Source organism: Giraffa tippelskirchi, chromosome 5, assembly GCF_054371585.1.
Source record: "Giraffa tippelskirchi isolate mGirTip1 chromosome 5, T2T-mGirTip1v1.2.pri, whole genome shotgun sequence".
In the NCBI taxonomy this organism is placed as follows: Eukaryota; Metazoa; Chordata; class Mammalia; order Artiodactyla; family Giraffidae; genus Giraffa; species Giraffa tippelskirchi.
This window is the reverse complement of record NC_137279.1, coordinates 14,348,985-14,371,246: the sequence shown is the minus strand read 5'-3', so window position 1 is coordinate 14,371,246 and position 22,262 is coordinate 14,348,985. Positions and strand designations below refer to the sequence as shown.

Below are 22,262 nucleotides of genomic sequence, written 5' to 3'. Positions count from 1 at the left end.
CGTCCCCGTCCCGCGCCTCCGCCCCCTCGCCCGCCCGCTCGCGCCTTCCCGCCCTCCCCGCCGCGCCGGCCAAGCCGGCTTCCCCTCGGTCTCTCATGAATATTGAGCGGCCCCTGTTGTATTTCCCGAGCTCCATTGCGGAAGCCGAGGCTCGCCATATTGTGCGGCGGCGCCGGCGGCTTGTGCCCGAGTCTCGCTCCGGCCGCGGCCCGCGGAGCCCCGGGTTGGGGCAGGAGCCGGTGAGGCGAGGGACGCGCGGGGAGGCGAGGGGCGCGGGCGCGGCGGACTCGGCCGCGCGTCAGCTCCGCGGGGCTGCGGGCCGCTGACGGCCGCGCCGGGGCCGGAGCTGAGGGGGGGGGCGGGTGTGTGTATCCGCGGGGGTGTGAGGGGAGATGGCGCCGCCGCCCCCGGGGCGGGGATGGCGGGGGAAGGCGGCTTCTCATTGTTCGCGTTTCTTCGAGGGTCTTGGCGGGGGTGGGAGTCCGGCTTGAGGAGGACCCCCGCCGTGGGCGAAGCTCGGGGATTCCTTCCTTCTTGCGAACCGCCCGCCGCTCGCGCTGCACGGAGGCCGGGGCTGCGCTGCAGCACCCCGTCGCCTCCCCGGGTCGGGTGGGCCCCCCAGCCTCTCCGCGGCCCCTCTCCGGAGACGAACCGCGTGGAATGCAGGGTTTTCCCCCCTCGGGCTTCCCCCTCGCGGCCGGGGGTGTGTGTGTATGTGTCCGCGCTGTGAGGGTGGGTTAGGGGCGCTTTGTGCGCCTAGCCGGCTCTCCCCCCGGGGGTGCTGGAGTCGGGGTTGGCGTGTCGAGGCGCTCCTTGGAGTCGGGGTTCCCTGTAGGCGGCGGGGAGACCCCTCCTGGTGAAAACATTCCTGGAGTGCCGCCTGCCTGCTCGGGAGTATCTGTTGCTGCGCCCTCAAACCCGCGAGGGTGCCCCGGAGGAGTCGTGGGGGGAGGGGGCGTCTGGGTTTGTTTCTGATGGAAGCTTCGCGTTTTTGAACCCCGTCGTGTACGCCAAGGGCTTTGGCCCCGAGTGTCGCCGGGGAGCCCTCGTCCCGGTTGTCAGGATCGTTTCCCTCCTAGTGAAGTCGTCTCCCTGTGCCCAGAGCTACTGTTAGTAAAAAATGATCTAAAACTTTTAGGTTCATTCCGATTATTTTGGGGGGGACCCGAAGACCAAGTTACAGGCTTGTCTCCTTGAAACCTTTTTTGGGTTTCTACTGCCTGGCTCTCCGAAGTTTTAGAGAATGTGTGCCTTTAACGTGGTTAAATGATTTGAGAATGTCAGGTTCCTCGGAGGTGTGTAAAGATTGGTTTGCTGTGAACAGGATAGGTTTGCATTCGGCCTTTTCGTAATATGCTTTCTTTTAAAAATTAAAAAAATTGAGACATGATTTCAGTGTTTTAGACTGAGAATTATGTTGAAAACTAATTATGTGTGATTTGCATTGCATAATCTACTTTTGGTAGTTCCACGATGATCAGCTAGAATACTTAGTGTAATTGGCAGAGAATCTACTTTCCTCACTTGTAAAAGAGTGTAGTTTTTGAATATTTTAATAACTCGGATTGGTAGTAGAACTTGTGTTTTTAAAGTGGCTATTTCAGCCTTTGATTTATCAAGAATTTAAATGGCAGCAATATGACTCTTAGTTATTCTCTTTTCCCCCTAAAATTTCTACTTGTCACAATCAACAGGTATTTTTTAAAAAATCTTGTTTGTACGTTTAACGTAATTTTTAATAAAACAAGGGGTATGTAAGACTTCATTTTCCAAGGCTAGCGCAGCAAATATGGCCCCTTTTTCTAAGGATTGGTGATTTCTTTCAGGTACCTTTGTGGAATACACATTTGAGGTTAATTATAGTAGGTGGGAGAGTGAAATGGAGAATTTACGAAGGACAACTGCCAGGGTAGGCTAGTGGGCTTGAGTATTAGAAAAATATGCTGATGGTTCTCAAATGTGCTACATAGAAAAAATTTTAATTAGAACCATTAACATAATGTAGACAATGCAGACATTCAGCATACTGAGAATTTGAGTTTTTCTTCTGCCTGTGTGGAACTCTCAGACTGCTAGCTCCCAGGTTTGTGAGGAGAGAAATATGGAGCAGGTCAGCAAACATCTTTGGAATTTCATTTGTCTGTCACTGACCTTCAGCATGTGGTGTCAGGTCTATCTCTTTAATTTGATTTATTCGTGGTTTGTGTTTATTATGCAGTCTTGGGAGTAAAGGTGATATGTGTCTAATGAATAATATATAACCAGATGTTTCAGTGACAGTTTCATTTCTATACATTAGCACAGAAGCATAATTCCTTCCAGTGAGAGAAGTGAGCTAACATTAAAAAGCACTTTATTGAAATCATGGCTCTGTTTCTGATATGAGTTAAAGCATTCAGAATTTTGTATCCACTCGCTTGTTAAATCTGGGGAAACTAGACAGTGCATCACAGTTTACAGTTTTTAAAAAAGGGAAAACACTGTAAGATTATATAGACTGCCGGTGTACAGATCTACACTTGATTTTTGATTAGTATTGTTTGTTAGACATGTTGTGGAAGACATTGTCGTCAGACACTAGTTATTTAATTTCCTGATTTTTTTCCTCTCTGAAATCTTATATCAATGTTATTCTAGTAACATATTGAATGATTATTTGCATTGAAATGAGTAGATCCTCATATAATTTGAGTACAGAGGTACAGTAAAATTGACCCTGTCCATTCTCTATAGGTTGAGATATCCTGTCTGTTCCCCTGTCAGATTTTTCATTTTTTCTACCTCATGTGTCAAACAGGTCCTCCGGTGTCCCTTGTTAGGTGTGGAGCTTGGTTGATTTTACATAGATATACTGACTATGGTAACAAAACTTTTGGCAGTTAAGTAGCAACTAGTGTTATTATGTCCATAGGCAGGAGCTAGGTGATGAGTCCCCGACTTTATAGGTGCTAAGCGGGCAGGTGACCCACTCTCCATTTTTATGCTGTGTGGAGGAATTCCAGTGGAACTTTCAAGTTTAAAATTTTTTTCACTTCTCTTTTGTCTTATGGTTATTAGGCAGCTAAAGTGGACTAATGTGTCTGGGCCTAGTGATACTTTCTTTGGATGCTCAAGAGCTATATAAATACATTACTAAGAATTCTGAGAAAGATTTTTATTGTTTGAATTTGCCTTTTCTCTACTTTCTGCCATTTTGTCATAATTTACAAAATTTAGTTTATTAAGTACAATAATGAAAAATTATTTTTTGAGATTAACCTCAGATTAAATTGTCTAGTGAGGACATCTTATTAAATGAAGTAACAAACCATATAAAAATACCAAAGCATTTTGGTCATTTGTTTTCAACAGTTGTATTGATTCGGGGCTCTCCTGCAGGAGGGATTTCTTTCTGTGTCTCTGCTGTAGCATGGAGTTGTATTTTATGAAGAAGTTTGCTTTTAAAGTCAATGTGTAAAATGAAAATCACATATAATAAAAAGTTATGCTTGAAATATCTCAGGATGGGAAGAACATATCAGTAAGTTCAGTTCAGCTTTAGTGTTGGAACAGATTGCTGTTTCTTTTGTTGAACACTAGATGAAGTAGTCAGCCTGCACTATGGGCCATGTTGAACACAGCAAAAAAAAACAAATCCTTAAATTTAAGAATCACATTCAGCATGTCGTCATGCTCATACTAGGAGAGGCTTGTGGGAACTGAGACCACTGAGGAATCGCAGATCAGCTGTACTCTCATTTTTTCTAGGATGCATGTGCTCCACTGAGAGAACGTGGGGGGTGTGCTTGGAATAGCCTGAACTGTTTAAATATTTCTCATTTCCCCTCTTTTTTATGTTTCTTTGCGTGCTGGATAGTTTAAATTGCAAAAGTTAAGTGATATTTGTGTTGCAACGTAACAGACACAAATTTAAAGGGTTTGGTATTATTCTTTCTAAAATATATTTTATCTGTAGGAATAATTTCAAAGTTCCTTTACTTTCCCCTTTAATAAAGCAGCAAGATATCTCAGAGGAGAGCAGTTAGAAGAACAGGGAATTAGTGTCCAATAGACAAAATAGACGGAGAAGGCAATGGCACCCCACTCCAGTACTCTTGCCTGGAAAATCCCATGGACAGAGGAGCCTGGTGGGCTGCAGTCCATGGGGTTGCACAGAGTCGGACCCGACTGAAGCGACTTAGCAGCAGCAACAGCAGCAGACAAAATAGAAAGTTCAATAGGAGTTTGAACAGAAGGCATTTAATACAGGGAGATGGTTAGATGAATGTAACAGCAGAAAGAGAACATTAATCAGAGAGCTCAGAGAAGAGTTTCTATTGGCCTGGTTCTGAACTTTTGAGGTCAGCCTTGTTGAGCTGCTGATTAGGCTAGTTCTGGGGAATACCCAAAGAAGCTGGAGGCTGGAACCAGTTGTTGCTGCCAGTGACTAGAGGGAGGTCCCCTCAGCCCTTTTACTGCTTTCTTACCTCCATTGGCAAAGCCTAACATGGACCTCCCCTGGCAGAAGAGTTGGTGAAATACAGTTGCACAGTCTCAGCCCAGCACCACAGAGCAGTCTAGAGTGGTGATTTTGGAGTTGAGAGACAAGGAGTAAATGACCTGCATAAGTAATATCAGTTCAGTTCAGTGGCTCAGTCGTGTCCGACTCTTTGTGACCCCATGAATCGTAGCACACCAGGCCTCCCTGTCCATCACCAGCTCCCGGAGTTTACTCAAACCCATGTCCGTTGAGTCGGTGATGCCATCCAACCATCTCATCCTCTGTGGTCCCCTTCTCCTCCTGCCCCCAATCCTTCCCAGCATCAGGGTCTTTTCCAATGAGTCAGCTCTGCGCATCAGGTGGCCAAAGTATTGGAGTTTCAGCTTCAACATCAGTCCTTCCAATGAACACCCAGGACTGATCTCCTTTAGGATGGACTGGTTGGATCTCCTTGCAGTCCAAGGGACTCTCAAGAGTCTTCTCCAACACCACAGTTCAAAAGCATCAATTCTTCAGTGCTCAGCTTTCTTCACCGTCCAACTCTCACATCCATACATGACCACTGGAAAAACCATAGCCTTGACTAGACGGACCTTTGTTGGCAAAGTAATGTCTCTGCTTTTAAATAGGCTATCTAGGTTGGTCATAACCTTCCTTCCAAGGAGTAAGCGTCTTTTAATTTCATGGCTGCAATCACCATCAGCAGTGATTTTGGAGCCCCCAAAAATAAAGTCTGACACTGTTGGCGCTGTTTCCCCATGTATTTCCCATGAAGTGATGGGACCAGATGCCATGATCTTAGTTTTCTGAACGTTGAGCTTTAAGCCAACTTTTTCACTCTCCTCTTTCACTTTCATCAAGAGGCTCTTTATTTCTTCTTCACTTTCTGCCATAAGGGTGGTGTCATTTGCATATCTGAGGTTATTGATATTTCTCCCGATAATCTTGATTCCAGCTTGTGTTTCTTCCAGCCCAGTGTTTCTCATGATGTACTCTGCATATAAGTTAAATAAGCAGGGTGACAATATACAGCCTCCTTTTCCTGTTTGGAACCAGTCTGTTGTTCCATGTCCAGTTGTAACTATTGCTTCCTGACCTGCATACAGGTTTCTCGAGACATGGTCTGGTATTCCCATCTCTTTCAGAATTTTCCACAGTTTATTGTGATCCACACAGTCAAAGGCTTTGGTATAGTCAATAAAGCAGAAACAGATGTTTTTCTGGAACTCTCTTGCTTTTTTGATGATCCAGCGGATGTTGGCAATTTGATCTCTGGTTCCTCTGCCTTTTCTAAAACCAGCTTGAACATCTAGTACAGTAATGCTCAAAATTCTCCAAGCCAGGCTTCAGCAATATGTGAACCGTGAACTTCCAGATGTTCAAGCTGGTTTTAGAAAAGGCAGAGGAACCAGAGATCAAATTGCCAACACAAGTAATATAGATTAAAATAATTTAGATAGGGAATCCTGTCCTTACCTCGCCTGTTTAAAAAACATTTATTGATTATCTTCTGTGTGCCAGATCCTCTGCTAGGGTTTAGGAATATAAAAGTGAATTGAATAAGGTCTCTGTCCTTGAGGAATTTACAATCTAATTGGAGATGACAAACTACTGTACAGAGTGTTAAATGCAATAATACATAAATGATGTGCTTTGGAAATCCAAAGGACATAGCAACCTTCTTGCCTCTTTTCCCAGCTAAACCTTATGACCACTGTTTTTGTTTGGTGTCTTGATCAAACCCAAGTTCATTCTGTTTGATGTCCTATGAAAGCCATTTCTCTGGGATGCCTTAATTTTATCATGCAGTGATTGTCTTTAGTTAAGTACTTCTCTTTGCTTTATTTTTTTAGATTATAAATATCATCATTTTCTCTGTACTTTTAGCCTAGCTTAGTACTTCACACCTAGAAGATGTTTGAGAAATAGTTATTTTTGTAGTGGATAATGGGGATTAAAGTATTGCTTATTACCTTTGTAGACATTGTTTCCTCCTTCCAAGGTCATGAGCAAATAATTTGGCAAGGTCATGAGCAAATAATTTGGCTAGAGTGTTATGATTTTATAGATGTGAGAATTGAAAGCTTAAAATAATTGGTTCATATAAGCTGTATACTACCAGTAACTGAACTAGAAATAGGACTTTGGATTTTTGATGTGTTATATTCCAGAGCCAGCCATTTTGGTAGGGATTTCATTTGATGGCTACTAAATAAAATCCTCTTCCACTTCTTTTACTATTTTATAGCCTTTAAAATTTCCATTATTTCGGGATGGAGGGAGGAAGAAAAGACAAGCCCCTCATTTTATTTCCTAAAAATAAAAGCATCATGCAGTTTCTTTTTACATTATTCTTTTTAGTTGTCCACTGTTTTCTTTTTATCTACTCCCTGTGTTGATTATGCTGCCTCTGTTAGCTAGTGTGAAATGTGCAGATCTGCATACTTCATTTTGACTTGTTTTTAGAAGTAGTCTGCTTGTTTCCCCCACCATACACAGACTATGTTGGTTTAACTTAAAACCAACTGATTTTTCACTTATAAAAAGATGTATGCCTCTATGCCAGTAATTGCATTAAACCCTCACTATTTATACTATTTACTATATAGAGTCTAATTCAGCCTGGGACGGCTGTCTTGGAAGCCAGCCAAATGTTTTATGGAAGGCTTTCCTGTATTACAGAGGGGTAGTGTTGTGCATGGAAGAAGGAGCTTCAGAACTGAAGGCAGGAGACTTGGTTTCTAGGCCTGGTTCCACTACTAGCAAGCTTCTTGGCCTGTCTATTTTCTTTTCGATAAAAATAATAATAAAAAAGTTGCATCCCCATTGAACTTGGAGGTTATTTGTAAAGATATAAGAGGTAATGTAGGTAAAAGGGGGTAAACAGCAAAGAGCGTTGTAAATATAAGAGGATGTATGTTAAGAAAGAGACAGATTGATCTGTGACATGGATCTTGGGAATAGTTGTGTGTCTACTTTCAAGTTTTTGAGTCTCCATATTTAAAAGAAGGTTGTTAGAGTGAAAATATGGGGTGTAGGAGGAGTTGTGGATGTCCTATAACCCTGCTTTCCCCAGGTCTGGTCAATTGTGTAGTATTCTCAATCTCCTCAAGTAACTGTCTGTTAAGGTCTATGTGCTTCATTAATTTCTTTTCACCAGGACTGAATATCTTATGAGACGATACCTGAAATTTATACACGTAGGACCAAAACTACCACTTCACAGATTGTTTAAATGACAGGGGCCTGAAGGAGCAGCAGAAATAGATGCTATTACTATTTTTCCTGGAAACTACCTATTTTGGTTTTATTTATGTTGTTTTATAATATCACTTAGAGAAAAATCTCTATACTTTTAAAAATACATTTAGCAGGATTAGAAATTACATCTGCTGTTTAGTTTTAATGAACTTACCCTCTTATCCTTGATCTTAAAAGTTTTAATTGACATATTTGTGAGGAAAACATGCCTTGTTGAATTAGTGGAAAGATGTTTTTTTATAGCTTTATTTTTTGTGAGGTACTGTCCTCTAGGAATATTTCCTCTTCTAAATTGTAAAGTAATGGTAACATGTTGAAGACTCTAGGATATTGATAGTTGAGTATTGTCTGAAATATTAAGACTAAATTTCTCCATTACTAATGTTATAATTGATTATGTTTGTCTTCAGATATGGGTCTCATTTACTAATTTGAGTTAACCAGTCATAATTTATCACAGTTTAACAAAAGGTGAAGTCGCTCAGTTGTGTCCGACTTTTTGCGATCCCATGGACTGTAGCCCGCCAGGCCCCTCTGTCCGTGGAATTTTTCAGGCAAGAGTACTGGCGTGGGTTGCCATTTCCTTCTCTAGGTGATCTTCCTAACCCAGGGATTGAACCTGGGTCTTCTGCATTGCAAGCAGACGCTTTACCATCTGAGCCACCATGGAAACCATAGTTTAGTCTCCTGAAATATTTTTTCCCCAGAAGTCTATAACTTTTGAAAAACTAATGTTACAGTTTTGTATAATTTAAGTAACATGATTATTAATGTCAATTAATTTTATTCTGAAACTTTTGAAGTTTCACAGAGTACATAAACTGTCATTCACTTCTTAAATGGATTGTTTTTAGTTTTAATTCCTATGTGCAATATGCTGCTCAGTCCTTTTAAAAGTAATTAAGAGCTAAGAATGGGGAAAAATCGATGTTATTAAGTTGTCTTTTTAACCAATATAATAATTTTCAGTTGTCAGTTTATTTAAAATTTTTTTAATATTGAAAAATTTAAGAACTGGAAAAATCATGCTTTCAGTATTCAATTTTAATTGCTCTTAAATTTTGATGTATTTCCTTTTGGAAATAAATTTTAGCTTTGGGCTTTTTAAAACATAATTTTACCTGTGTTTTTTATATAAGGCTAAATTTGTGTGTATTTTAAAACCTAACTTTAGATATTACTAACATTTTCTAGTCCATAACCAACTTGGTAACATTTTTGATGATTGTGTGATATTTCAAGTGGATGTACCATGGCGTATTTATCCATTTCCTTGTGGTTGGATCCTAAGGTTCCTCTTAGCTTTGTACTGATGTTGGTAGGGAAGTACATCCTTCCTTGTGGCAGCCAGATGGAAGTATTTAACAAGTAGCACCTATTGTCTCCATAGTTTATCTTTGTAAGAACAAACCTGTCTTTTTTTTAAAAAAAATTGAAGTATAGTTGATTAAAGGCTTTCCTGGTAGTGCAGTGGTAAAGAATTTGCCTGCCAGTGCAGGAGACCCGGGAGACACAGGTTCAATCCCTGGGTCAGAAAGATCCCCTGGAGTAGGAAATGCGAACCCACTCCAGTATACTTGCTTGAAAAATTCCATGGACAAAAGAGCCTGGCTGGCTACAGTCCATGGGTTCGCAAAATATTGGACACGACCGAGCAACTGAGTACAGCACACAGCAACACGTAGTTGATTTACAATGTTGTGTTATTTTCTGCTGTACAGCAAAGTGATTCAGTTATATGGATACATACATTCTTTACCATATGGTTTATCACAGGATATTGAATATAGTTTGCTGTGCTGTGCAGTAGGACCTTGTTGTTTATCCATGCTATATATTACTAGTTTGCATGTGCTAATCCCAAATTCCTAGTCCTTCCCTCCCTAATACCTCTCCCCCTTGGCAACCACACATCTGTTTCTGTATTACCGATAGGTGCATTTGTGTCATATTGTAGATTACACATAAGTGATATTATATGGATCCGTCTTTCTTTTTCTGACTTGACTTCCTTTAGTACGAGTCTCTAGGTCTATCCACGTTGCTGCAAATGGTGTTGTTTAAGTCCTTTTTATGGCTGAGTAGTATTCAACTGTGTATATGTACCGCATCTTCTTTATCCATTCATCTGTCATAGACAGTTGGCTTTGTAAGCAGTGCTGCTGTGAATTTAGGGGTGCGTGTATCATTTCAAATTATAGTTTTGTCTGGATACGTGCCCAGGACTGGGATTGCTGGATCATATGGCAACTCAATTTTAAGTCTTTTGAGGAACTGCCATACTGGTCTCCATAATGGCTGCACCAGCTTGCATTCTCACCAAGAGTGTAGGAAAGTTCCCTTTTCTCTACATCCTCTTCAACATTTGTTATTTGTTTACTTTGATTATGGCCATTCTGGATGGAGTAAGACAGTGCCTTATATAGTTTTGATTTGTGTTTCTCTAATAATTAGTGATGTTGAACATCTTTTTATATGGTTATTGGCCATCTGTATGTCTTCTTTGGAGAAATGTCTATTTCAGTAATTTGCCTATTTTTCAATTGGGTTGTTTGGTTTTCGGGTTTTTGTTGTTGTGGTTGAGCTGTATGAGCTATTTGTATGTTTTGGAATGTAATCCCTTGTCAGTCGCATCATTTGGAAATATTTTCTGCCATTCTGTAGATTCTTTTCATTTTGTTTATGGTTTCTTTTGCTTTGCAAAAACTTTTAAGTTTGATTAAGTCCTGTTTGTTTATTTTTGCTTAGAATAAATGCATCATTGTTGGCAACAGCTTGTTGTGTAGTACAGCTGAAGAAAACTGAGAAAGAGAGAAGGTAACCTCTGTTTCCTTGTTTCAGATTTGGAACTCTTTTAGACATTGTGGAGCAAGTGTTCTCGGCCTTCAGCCAGGTATCTCTTAAGGATCCATGAATACTCTGAAATTTTGTATGTGTGTTCTTTTGTGTTTTTTTATCTTTATATTCCCTCCCCCAAGATAAGAATTCCTAGCTTTCATCAGATTCTCAAGGGGCATATAGACTCAGAAAAATTAAGCGAGGGCCATGAACTTACAGGATTTTGTTTAAAAAGTAGAGGTAGAGGGAAAGCTATTTTTAAAAAGTGCTGGAAAATAGTGTCTTGTATCAAATTAATGTTGGTTTTCCTTTCCATTTATTGTTTAATATAGGATAAATTTTCCTTATGAGACAATGAGTTTTGCTGCTTTAGCTACTTAAGTTCTTTATTATAGTATTATTATGTTTTTCTCTTCTTAATATTGGTTATTTGAAGAACCCACATAAAGATTTTTGAACGCTAATTGCTAATAAGTAGCTTTACCCTAGTAGACATATATGTGTCTATACATTTTTTATACATTTTTAATATATACACATTTAAATATATTTTTTAATTGCTAATAAGGAACTCTGCCCTAATGGACATTGAAAATAAGTATGTATTTCCTAAAATACGCTCATTTTATAGATAAAGAGATTAAAAGCTGTATATTGACTTGCTCAAAGTCATGTTGATTTCTGGTATATTTGAGCTATGCCAAATTTTTGCTGCTTTCATGAATCTAGATATTATGCTAACCTTTAGATTTATTAGAGCTGTAACACATCTTTCTATCCTTAAAATTTCTGATTTCTTTTTTCTTCTAAGACTCCAGCCTTTGAAACTGCAGGCTCTGCTTTTTGCCAGTTTTAAACTTTTTTTTTGATGCAAGTTGCAGAAACCGGGAGATAAGAGCAGAAGAGAAATCAGTTTACATTTTGAAATTGTATCAAGAATCCACAATGAGAATTGAGGTCTCCTAAATCCCAGTCTGGCTGCTACTGTTTTCCATAATAGTTGCTTTTCTGCAAGAGAAAATCTACCCTGTGTGCCAAAGTGACACCAGAAACACATTCTTTACTCCTCTAACTATTGTTTTAAAACTGTTCAAACCTATGCCTGTTGTATTTTGGTCATAATAGTAGTGGGAGTTGGAAAATGGAGGGAAACCCTCTCCACACACTGCTGACAACTCCATGCTGCCTTCTAAAATGTTAACTTTTACATAGCTGTAATTGTAGCACAGGGCTTTCCTGATGGCGCAGTAGTAAAGAATCCGCCTGCCAATACAGGAGATGCAGGAGACCTGGGTTCCATCCCTGGGTTGGGAAGGTCCCCTGGAGAAGGAAATGACAACCCCCTCCAGTATTCTTGCCTGGGGAGTCCCATGGACAGAGAAGCCTGGCAAGCTACAGTCTGTGGGGGTGCAAAAAAGTCAGACACGACTGATCGACTCAACAACAACAAATTGTAGCACAGCTACAAGTTAGTGGTCTCTTTCGTCTCTTTGGCTTACAAGTATTACTCATCATTGCACATAGCATGACTAATTGTTATTTTTAATGATTGAAGAAATTTCCCATTGTTGATAATGCAGCAGATGTGTCCATGCTGACGGCATTTTTACTGTTGTAGTAGGAATAATAATTGGTGTGATAGTTAAGGGCCTGGCTTTCTTAGTCAAGCAGACCTGAGTTTTGAGTCTTTACTCTGACACTGCAAACTTTAAGCCAGTTGGTTGCTTGTTTATATAGTTATTTATATTTCGGCTTGATTTATTAAATGAGGGCAGTTAATAGTACATATTTCATAGGGTTGTTAGGATTAAGAAAGATTTCGTATAAAGTGATAAATATAAATGTTACCTGTTATTATTAATAGTGTTATTTTCTCAGACTGGGATTACTGGGTGAAAGATTATGAATGTTTTGTATCTCTGGAAATGAATTGCCTTGCTGTTTTCTGAAAGGGTTATTCCAGTTGCTGTTGGGAGAATGTGGAGGCATCAGCCTTCAGCTTTCTCTCTTATCTTTCCCAATGTGATTTTTTATTTTCTGTATCAGTCACTTTCTACAGCTTAATTTTTCAACGAAGTATGTATGCCCTTGTGAGAAATGTAGACCCTGTTTGTCTGTTTTCTGTGACGTAGGGAATGTTGCTGTTACCTCGTGTGTGGTCACTTGCTGAAGTGTGTTCAGCAGCATCTCTGCTCCTTCTGGCAGGAATCTGCACTTGATGGGCATTTCTCCTCCCAGGAAAGGGAGGTGTACCACTTTTCAAAAGTTGTTAAACATTTATTCTGGCATGTGGGGTTTTGGACTAAAAGTCATTAGTTGTTAGAAGTCTGTTTTTAGCTTTGCCGTTATTGATAAGCATATGTAAATCTTCAAGCTTTGCTTTATGCTTTCCTTGTGCGTCACATCTCCCTCTTAGAGATAGAAATACTGATCTGTTTCTGCCATTAAATCTGCAGATTTTTATTGGGAGCCAACCATGTGTGCTGACGTCATGGAGCAGTAGTCCATAGTCAGTAGTAAGCTGTTTACACAGTCAATATGTTGCCCTGTTTACAGTTCCCTGTCATCTGGGTAGGGATGTGAAATGAAGTTGGTAGCTCCTCTTGCTCAACTTAAGAACTCAGAATTTTTCTGCTCTGCTCAGGAAATTAACAGTGTACGGTGTGTCTCGATTTTGAAGCATGGGGAGAATGAAAATTAATCCTTCTCTAAGAATGTGGTTAGTTTGTGGTAGAGTTGGTGCATGTTCGGGGCTGAGAATCTAGATTGTGCCTGAGTTTGAGAGCTAAGTAAATCAGTAGTTTGGCAGTAGTTCACTAGATTCAAAAAACTGGATGCAGCAGCTGACTGGGAACCCCTTAGGCAAGCAGAGGTTGATACAATTTTAGAAGGGTTACAAAATCTAGACCGGCAGATGAGAACCAGGAGCTGAAGTATAAGTGCAGGGAATGTCCTGTCAGAGGGCCAGACAACTAAGAATTCAGGAAATCAACAAAAATGGAAGGTTCTGACCAAATGGAGCAAAGAAGAAAAAAATAATACGAGGGAAAAAGCAAAGAAACTTCTCCAGATGTACGACTTGTAGCACAAAGATACCAGTTCAGAGGAAAATCTATGGCTAGCTCATTGTTTAAAATATGTGTGCAAGCATGCCAGATGGATGTGGAAAAGTATATATGAGGAAGTGCAGAAAACCTTGTATGTGACCTGGAATGCTAGGTGTGTGAACTTTAATACACAATACTTTTTGATCAGCTTTGGAAAAAAAGATTGGAGGAAATGACTGGTTTTGGTTGGTGAAGTTTTCAAGTTGAAAGAAGTTGCTGGAAGTAGAATACCTTCTTAGCCCAAAAGGACATACTTAGTTGCTTAGTCCAGTCTGACTCTTTGCGACCCTTTGGACTGTAGCCTGCCAGGCTTCTCTGTCCATGGGATTTCCTAGGCAAGAATACTGGAGTGGGTTGCCATTTCCTCCTCCAGGGGATCTTCACGACTCAGGGATCAACCTTGTGTCTCCTGCATAGACAGGCAGATTTTTTGGTGCTGAGCTGTTGGGGAAAGGACATTTAGGAAAGCCTTTTGAGCTATAAAATATTAGAGCTAAGGGGGGCTCTTGGTATTACTTAATATAAATTCTTAAATTTACAAATAAGGAAACTGGATCCTCAGTTAAAATGACTAGCCTTAGTTTACCCCAAAATTGAAAGCAGACCTTCTTTACTATTTGTGTATATTTGTGAAAATTTGTGGCTACTCCGGTTTCAGTAACCAGGTTTCTATTATAAAATTGTCTCCACCTAGTGGACACAAGTATTTTGCAAGAATGAGTACAACCACAGGAAAAAACCACTGGGGGCCTTTATTCCTCACTGCTTGTGAGGAAGTCAGCCTGGTGACAGTTGTGTTGCTTTGGAGAGGGGTAAGGAAGAGACAGTGTGCATAATGCTTACTTTGATTTTCCATAACCTTATGGCAGTTTGTAAACTCTTTATACCTGAATTAGACATTATATTTATTGTTGACTATGTAAAAAGTGTGTTAAGCTTTTACTTCAGAGTTTTTCATGTACACATACATACATATTACATAAGGATATATGTGTGTGTGTGTGTGTATACACACACACACACACACATATACATTTTTTTTCCTTTTTTCCCATCTTTGTTGTAAGTTAAAAGCATGATAACTTCCATCAATGGAGAAGAGATGAACTAAACAGTAAATGATACCGGGACAGTTGGGGTGGGTGGAGGGGAAAAGTTCCCAACCTTTGTGAAATATGAAATTCTGAAAGCATTAGAATAAAGTAGAATAAAGTTGATGTTGTTTATAATCTTAGAGTATGGATTAGCTTTTCAAAGACGCCATAGAGGGAAAGATACATTAAAGATACGTAAAAAATAAAATCTGTGGCTTAAAGAAGCCGAAGGCAAAAGGCAACAAACTGGGGGGAAATATTTAACAGTCGTGACAGGCAAAAGGTTGATTTCCTTAGCAGAAAAGATTCTTGCAAATTACCTTTTAAAAAACTAATAGAAGTGAATATGAATAAGTAATTGACCGATCCCCCAAAGTGGCCAATAAAGCTGTGAAGATGTACTCAGTTTCACTCATGGTTGAAACTTGCAAATGAAAACAACAATGAAATATTATTTGTCACCTATCAAATTGGGCAGGCTTTTTAACAAAGTGTGCTGATTCTTAATTGGTAGGAGGGTACAGTGGTCTAGCAATTTAGCAGTATTTGAATAAAAAATGTTACCTGCCATTTGAGCCAGTAATTTTGCCTTTAGGAATTTGCCTAGACAACTTCTTACTGTCAAATATAAAGTCAACAAAACATATTTAATGAATAATGGAGAACCACATCTTTTGGGGGGACAATTTCAAGAACTTTGTACCATTTGGAAATCCCAGAAGTTTCCTTGGATCACTTAAAACTAATCTTTAGCTAGAACAGTAGGTTCTCCACCCTGGCTATGCATAAAAACCTTCTGGTTGTCTTTCTAACCATACAAGAGCCCCAGAGATAATTCAGTTAGTCTGAAATGGAATCTTGGTATCAGAATTGTGTTAAAGCTCTCCAGGTGATTCCTGTATGGAGCCAAATTTGAGAACTACATCTCTAGATTAAGATTATTTTTCCTGTGAGTGCATTAATTTTCTTCTGGCAGAAGACAAGACTATTGGACAAGTTAACTGAAATTCATTTTTTTTTTTCACTTTGTCCCACTCTTCCTTTGGCTTTCTCTTGGTAATTTGGCTTCAGGTGGAATATTAGATTCCTATTGCTGTGATGATAAGTTACCACAATATGGTGGCTTAAAAGTAACACAAGTTTGTTATCTTACAGTTCTGACAGCAAGAAGTTCACAGTGGGTCTTGCAGAATCAAGGTGTTGACAGGGCTGTGTTCCTTCTGGAGGCTGTAGGGGAGAATTCATGTTCCTTTCTTCATTAGCTTCTAGAGGCTGCTACAGCTACAGCCCTTGGGCTCACAGATTCTTCCTCCATTGTCAAGCCAGCAGTATAGCATCTTCAGATTTCTTTCTTTGATTTATATCTCTGCCTCCATCACATTGCCTTCTCTTTTTTTAAGGACCCTCTGATTCTTGTTTAGTTGCTCAGTCGTGTCTCACTCTTTTATGACCCTGTTGACTGTAGCCCACCGGGCTCTTCTGTCCATGGGATTTCCCAGGCAAGAATACTGGGGTGGGTTGCCATTTCCTTCTCCAAGGGATCCTCCTGACTTAGGGATTGAATCTGTGTCTCTTGCATTGGCAGGTGGACTCACTTGGGAAGCCCACCTCTGTGATCAGTTCAGTCCCTGAGTCATGTCTGACTCTTTGCGACCCCATGGACTGCAGCACGCCAGGCTTCCCTGTCCTTCATCAACTCCTGGAGCTTACTCAAACACATGTCCATTGAGTCGGTGATGCCATCCAACCATCTCATCTGTCATCCCCTTCTCCTGCCTTCAGTCTTTCCTAGTATCAGCATTTTTTCCAGTGAATTGGCTCTTTGCATCAGGTGGCCAAAGTATTGGAGCTTCAGCATCAGTCCTTCCAATGAATATTCAGGGTTGATTTCCTTTAGAATTGACTGGTTTGATCTCCTTGCTGTTCATGGGACTCCCAGGTGTCTTCTCCAGCATCACAGCTCGAAACATCTCAGATGGATACACAAAGGGACAGAATGAAAACCAGGCTGCTGCTCATATAACTGGTGTTGGCTGATAATAACCCTTGATAGATGCATTCTGAAGTCTTGGGGAAAGACTGACTTGGGCTGTTAAGAAAGTATCCATAGGGGTGGGGGAACTGAAGGAGTAATGTTAGAAGAGGTGAAATAGTAATGAGAAGTATTATCGGAGGGCACAGATTACACTAAATTATCTAGATCTGCATTTTAAATGCTTTAAAAATATCTTAAAGCATTTATTTTTCCTGTGACAATAACTTAATTTTATATAGAGACCAAAAAATGTGAAGTCTGTTACCAACAGTACTCAAAAACTTAATTAAGGCTGGATGATGAAGATTTGGTAAATCACCTTTGAAAGGTTCCTGCTCTATGTTCCATAGTGTGAAAAAATATAATCCAAATAGGAATTGATTATTTTTTCTTTTTCAATAAAGCTGTTGGGTTACTGAAAGTAATTTAGCTTTTTATTCCAGATGTTGAATCCAAAAACAACTTTCCCAATAAAGAACACTTTTCTTTGCATTTTTAGAAGCTTACAGAAATCAGTATCTGTCTTACAGCTGTAGCTTTAGATTAAACTGCTGTGAGTGGTTTTTATGAGGTGATGCTTACTGCAGGCAGTGTTATGATGGCAGTTGGATCGGTTACTCAGAATTTATTATTGCTCCGTGGTTGGCCTAGTCTTGAATAAATTTTTAAACTCTTTTTACACCTGTATCCTGTGAGCAAGCAGTGTTTTAATTAAGGAACAAATTGTTTGCTCATTCGCATGTTGTATAATGAAATGCAAGAGGAAAAGAAAAATGCTAAAGATTGGGGGAGTTAATTTTGATGTGACCTTTATTTACTTTGTGTTCAAAGATGGCAATAACCATGGAAGAAAAAGATAAGTTTCTTAATATAGGGGGAAAAAAAGAGTTTCATAGTTTTGTTTCATAGTGGTGGGGATCTCAAGCAAATGAAGAAAGATGCTTTCTAGGAAAATGGGATAATCTGAGTACTTTAAAAGTGGTTGTGTTTTCTGATATATGGCTCACAGTTTTTAAAAAAACCTTAAATCATATACAGAATAAAGACATAAGTGTTGGCTCCTTGGCAGTCCTGGTAGGCTGAAAAATGGACCCCTGCCACCGCCCCCCCCCCAAGATACCCACATCCAAATCTCTGCAATCTGTAATGTTACTTTTTTAGAGGAGAGGAGTCTTTGTACATGTCATTAAGTTAAAGATTTTGATACAAGGAGATTACCCTGGGTTGTCTGGGTGGGTTCTAAATATGTTAATTACATGTGTCTTTATAAGAGAGCAACAGAGTTTACATTTAGAAGAGAAGGAGGCAGTATGACCACAGAGGCAAAGATTGGAATGATGTGGCCACAGGTCAAGGAACACCAACAGTTACTCCAGGCTGGAAGAGGCAAGGAGCAGAATCTTTCATAAAATCTCTGGAAGATGCTCAGCCTGCCAACAGCTTGATGTTGGCCCTGTTGATATCAGTTTAGGATTTGTGGTATCCAGGACTAAGAGAGAGAAATTTATGTTGTTTTAAACCACCAAATTTGTGATAATTTGTTACAGCAGTCACAGGAAACTAATACATCAGTCATTCTTCAGAGTATAAATGGAGTCCATATATATATATATATATAAATATACATATAAAGTATATGGAGTATAAATAGCTCGTTGGGCTTCCCTGGTAGCTCAGACGGTAAAGTGTCTGCCTACAATGAGGGAGACTCGGGTTTGATCCCTGGGTTGGGAAGATCCTCTGGAGAAGGAAATGGCAACCCACTCCAGTACTCTTGCCTGGAAAATCCCGTGGATGGAGGAGCCGGGTAGTCTACAATCCATGGGGTCGCAAAGAGTCGGACACGACTGAGCGACTAAACTTTAAAAACTTCAACCAATTTGAGGGTTATAGATTGGGGTGAAATAAAAGGACACTCTGGGAAGCCTTTACATTCCTTTGTTTGCCAGGTACTACTAAGTGAATATTTATGTGCAGCCGTGTTACATGTGTTCATGTGTATTTAGTCACTCAGTCGTGTCTGACTCTTTGCGACTCCATGGACTGTAGCTTGCCAGGCTCCTCTGTCCGTGGGATTTCCCAGGCAAGAATATTGGAGTGGCTTGCTGTTCCTCCTCCAGGGGATCTTCCTGACCCAGGGATCGAACCTGCATCTCCTGCATTGCAGGTGGATTCTTGACCCCTGAGCTACCAGGGAAGCCCAACGATATTATGATTAGTGTCTCAAGTCCCTAGGTGAGTCTCCAAAAGACGAATCCATAATGTAATTGAATTAGTGCACAAGTACAAATTTTCCAGTAATATAGACACATGACTTAAGTATAATATATTTTTAATGGAAAAAACTTAAAGTGGTAATTTTAATTTCTAAATTGGGAATTAATGTACTTTTGTCCTGAAAACTAATTTTTGTATTCATTTTAAAAAATTTGTCACTTTTCCTAAAGCCTGAATTGCAGGACATGTTTCAGCAACCAAATTCTTTGTGTTAGAATGATAAAAATTTAATAGCCAGATTGTTCTGTCCCTGAAACCATGCCACTGTACACTTCCAGTGATTTGAGAATTCCTGTTTCTGTGTACCCTTTCTAACAGTATTATCAGTCATTTTAATTTTTGTCAGCATCACAGCCAAAAAACAGAACATATATAGATAACATTGTCTTGATTTGCAGTTCAGTGATTTGTAGTGAAGTTAAGCATGATTTAATTTTGTGGGCCATTCGTTATTCCTGTTAATTACCCATTCATCATTTTGCCTATATTGAGTTGTCTTTTAAATTGACTTAGGGCAGGATCTGCTATATATTATGGATTTTGACCTTTGTTTATTATGTATGTTGCAAATATTTTCTCTTTGTCAATTGGCTTATCTTTTAAATTTTCTTATGTCTTTCTTTTCTGGTCTGATAATTCCAGTATCCCTGCCATGTCTGGTTCTGATGCTTTGTTTCTCAGCTTATGTTTTTGTCTTTTGGTATGCCTTGTAATTTTTTCTATAGCCAACAAGTTGTACTGGGTAAAAGCAACTGCTGCAAAAAGGCCTTTAGTAGTGTGGTGGTGAGGTGTTGGGGGAAAGTGAGGGTTCTGTACTCTTATAATTGATCTCAGAATCTATTCCTCTAGACTGTGAACTTCACTAGTGGCTGTTAGTTTTTTTTTTAACCCCTTTTAGTTGGGACAGGATGACTAGAATGGACTGGAGTTGGTTATTTCCCTTCCCCGGTTCACTTAGGTTCTGATAATACCCCATCGGGTTAGGTGCTGGTCATCTGGTTTTCTCTGAGGGCAGCTTTGTTAAGGATTAGAGGGCTCGGGCATATTTTAAAATGGTTTCCTTTCCCCCTCCCTCTGCTGGAAGCATGAAGGGATTTTTCTCTGATAATTGCTGTGGTAATCTGGTTGGGCTACTGGAGGTAAATGTTGCAGTATTTTGGGGGCTGCCCTCCCTGTTACTGGGTCCTCCTGGAGTTTTTAACTCTCAGACTTGTCCACACTCAGCATACTCCAAGACTTTTTCAAGGACAGTTCAGAGTTTCCTACCTGTCACTGGTTCCTCCTGCAGTTGAGGTGTTGAGATTCCCAGTATTCTGTCTCTCCAGTTTTGGGACAGTCGGTTGCCTTCTGTCCTCTCCTCACTTATGGATCCTGGAAGAGTAGTTGATTTTTCAGTCTGTTCAGCTTTTTACTTATTAGGACGGAATGGTAACTTACATGCAGAACTGGAAATCAAAATCTTCATGTTTTTTCTTGTTTTTTTTGAAAAGAGAAAGATAAGCTTTAGAATGCATAGGAGTTTTCATCTGTTTTCCCTTCTCAGCCCTTTTCTTTATGGGTAGTCATTTGTTGCAAAAAGGCGTTTAGTATTGGTCTCTCAGAAAAACTACTTTTAGTAGTAGTGTTGAGAAAAACTCAACATGCAGAAAACTAAGATCATGGCGTCCAGTCCCATCACTTCATGCCAAAAAGATGGGGAAACAATGGAAACAGTGACAGACTTTATTTTCTTGGGCTCCAAAATCACTGCAGATGGTGGCTGCAGCCATGAAATTAGAGATGCTTGCTCCTTGGAAGAAAAGCTATGACCAACCTAGACAGCATATTAAAAAGCAGAGACGTTACCGACAAAGGTCCATCTAGTCAAAGATACGGTTTTTCCAGTAGTCATGTGTGGATATGAAAGTTGGACTATATAGAAAGCTGAGTGTAAAGAATTGATGCTTTTAAACTGTGGTGTTGGAGAAGACTCTTGAGAGTCCCTTGGACTGCATGGAGATCCACCCAGTCAATCCTAAAGGAAATCAGTCCTGAATATTCGTTGGAAGGACTGATGGCTGACACTGAAACTCCAGTACTTTGGCCACCTGATGTGAAGAGCTGACTCATTGGAAAAGATCCTGATGCTGGGAAAGATTGAAGGCAGGAGGAGAAGGGGACAACAGAGGATGAGATGGTTGGATGGCATCACTGACCTGATAGGCATGAGTTTGAGCAAGTTCCCGGACTCGGTGAAGGACAGGGGAGCCTGGCATGCTGCAGTCCATGGGGCCACAAAGAGTCAGACGTGACTGAGCGACTGAACTGAACTGAATCACTTGTTGAGTGGTGGTGTTCAGTTGTTCAGTCGCTGAGTCGTTTCCAGCTCTGTGCGACCCCATGGACTGTAGCACACTAGTTTCCCTGTCCTTCTCCATCTACCAGAGTTTGCTCGGACTCATGTGCATGGAGTTGGTGATGCCATCCTGTCATCTTGAGGTTGCTGTATTGAAAAAGCTTTTGAAACCACATTGAGTGTCCACAAAGGACTTTGTGATCTGCCATATGTGACAATGTGGAAAGTCAGCATGAAAGCCAAATATTTATGGTCCTTCAAAGAAAATTTTGAATATACTATTGATATTTTTCCTTTGGTTATTGAAGCTGTGAACATTCAACATTTAACTGTGACTAGATCTTTTCTCAGGATTTATTTTGTTTCTGTCACTGCTATTGAAATTATCTTGTCTGAACTATAATGTTAATATTCGCTTCACAACTTTGAGTGTCTACTTTGTGCAAGAAACGTTTCTGTTTTGTTGAGTATCTCTTTTCTTATTCATAAGTGTCATTTAGGTGGGGTTGGGCCATGGGTAGACCTAGATCTTCTATTTTGTGGCAAGGATCTTCAGGCAGTAGTCAACTCCTGTTGCTGGAAAGAATCTACTTTGTCTGACACCTCATTTCCCTCCTTCACTGGCTTCAGCTCTACTTTCCAGTCTTTCAGAATGTAGTTATTATCTAGGCCATCCATTCTTACTCCTTTTCTCTTTTTTTGCTCTATGTATATGTCAGTAGTATGAATATCTAGATGACTCCCAAATACCAGTCATCAAAGTCACAGTTCACTCTTACCTGAAAAACAGAAGCTAAATGTCTTTCATGTTCTTACTTTGGGCAAGATTGAGCTG

General features: G+C 40.1%; 1 protein-coding gene across 4 annotated transcripts in view; it reads left to right on the top strand.

Moving 5' to 3' along the window:
- RNF2 (ring finger protein 2) overlaps positions 1–22,262 on the top strand; it is a 37,033-nt gene that overhangs the window by 515 nt on the left and 14,256 nt on the right. Inside the window, exons 1-2 of one of the 4 annotated variants that reach the window (XM_081492224.1) lie at positions 147–239; positions 10,583–10,634. The exons of 1 other annotated variant lie outside the window; for it this stretch is intronic. The gene's annotated coding sequence lies outside the window, so the exon portion shown is untranslated. Of the gene's footprint in view, positions 1–146; positions 240–10,582; positions 10,671–22,262 lie in introns of those variants that run through there. 2 more of the 4 variants (XM_081492227.1, XM_081492226.1) reach the window with 2 other exon arrangements.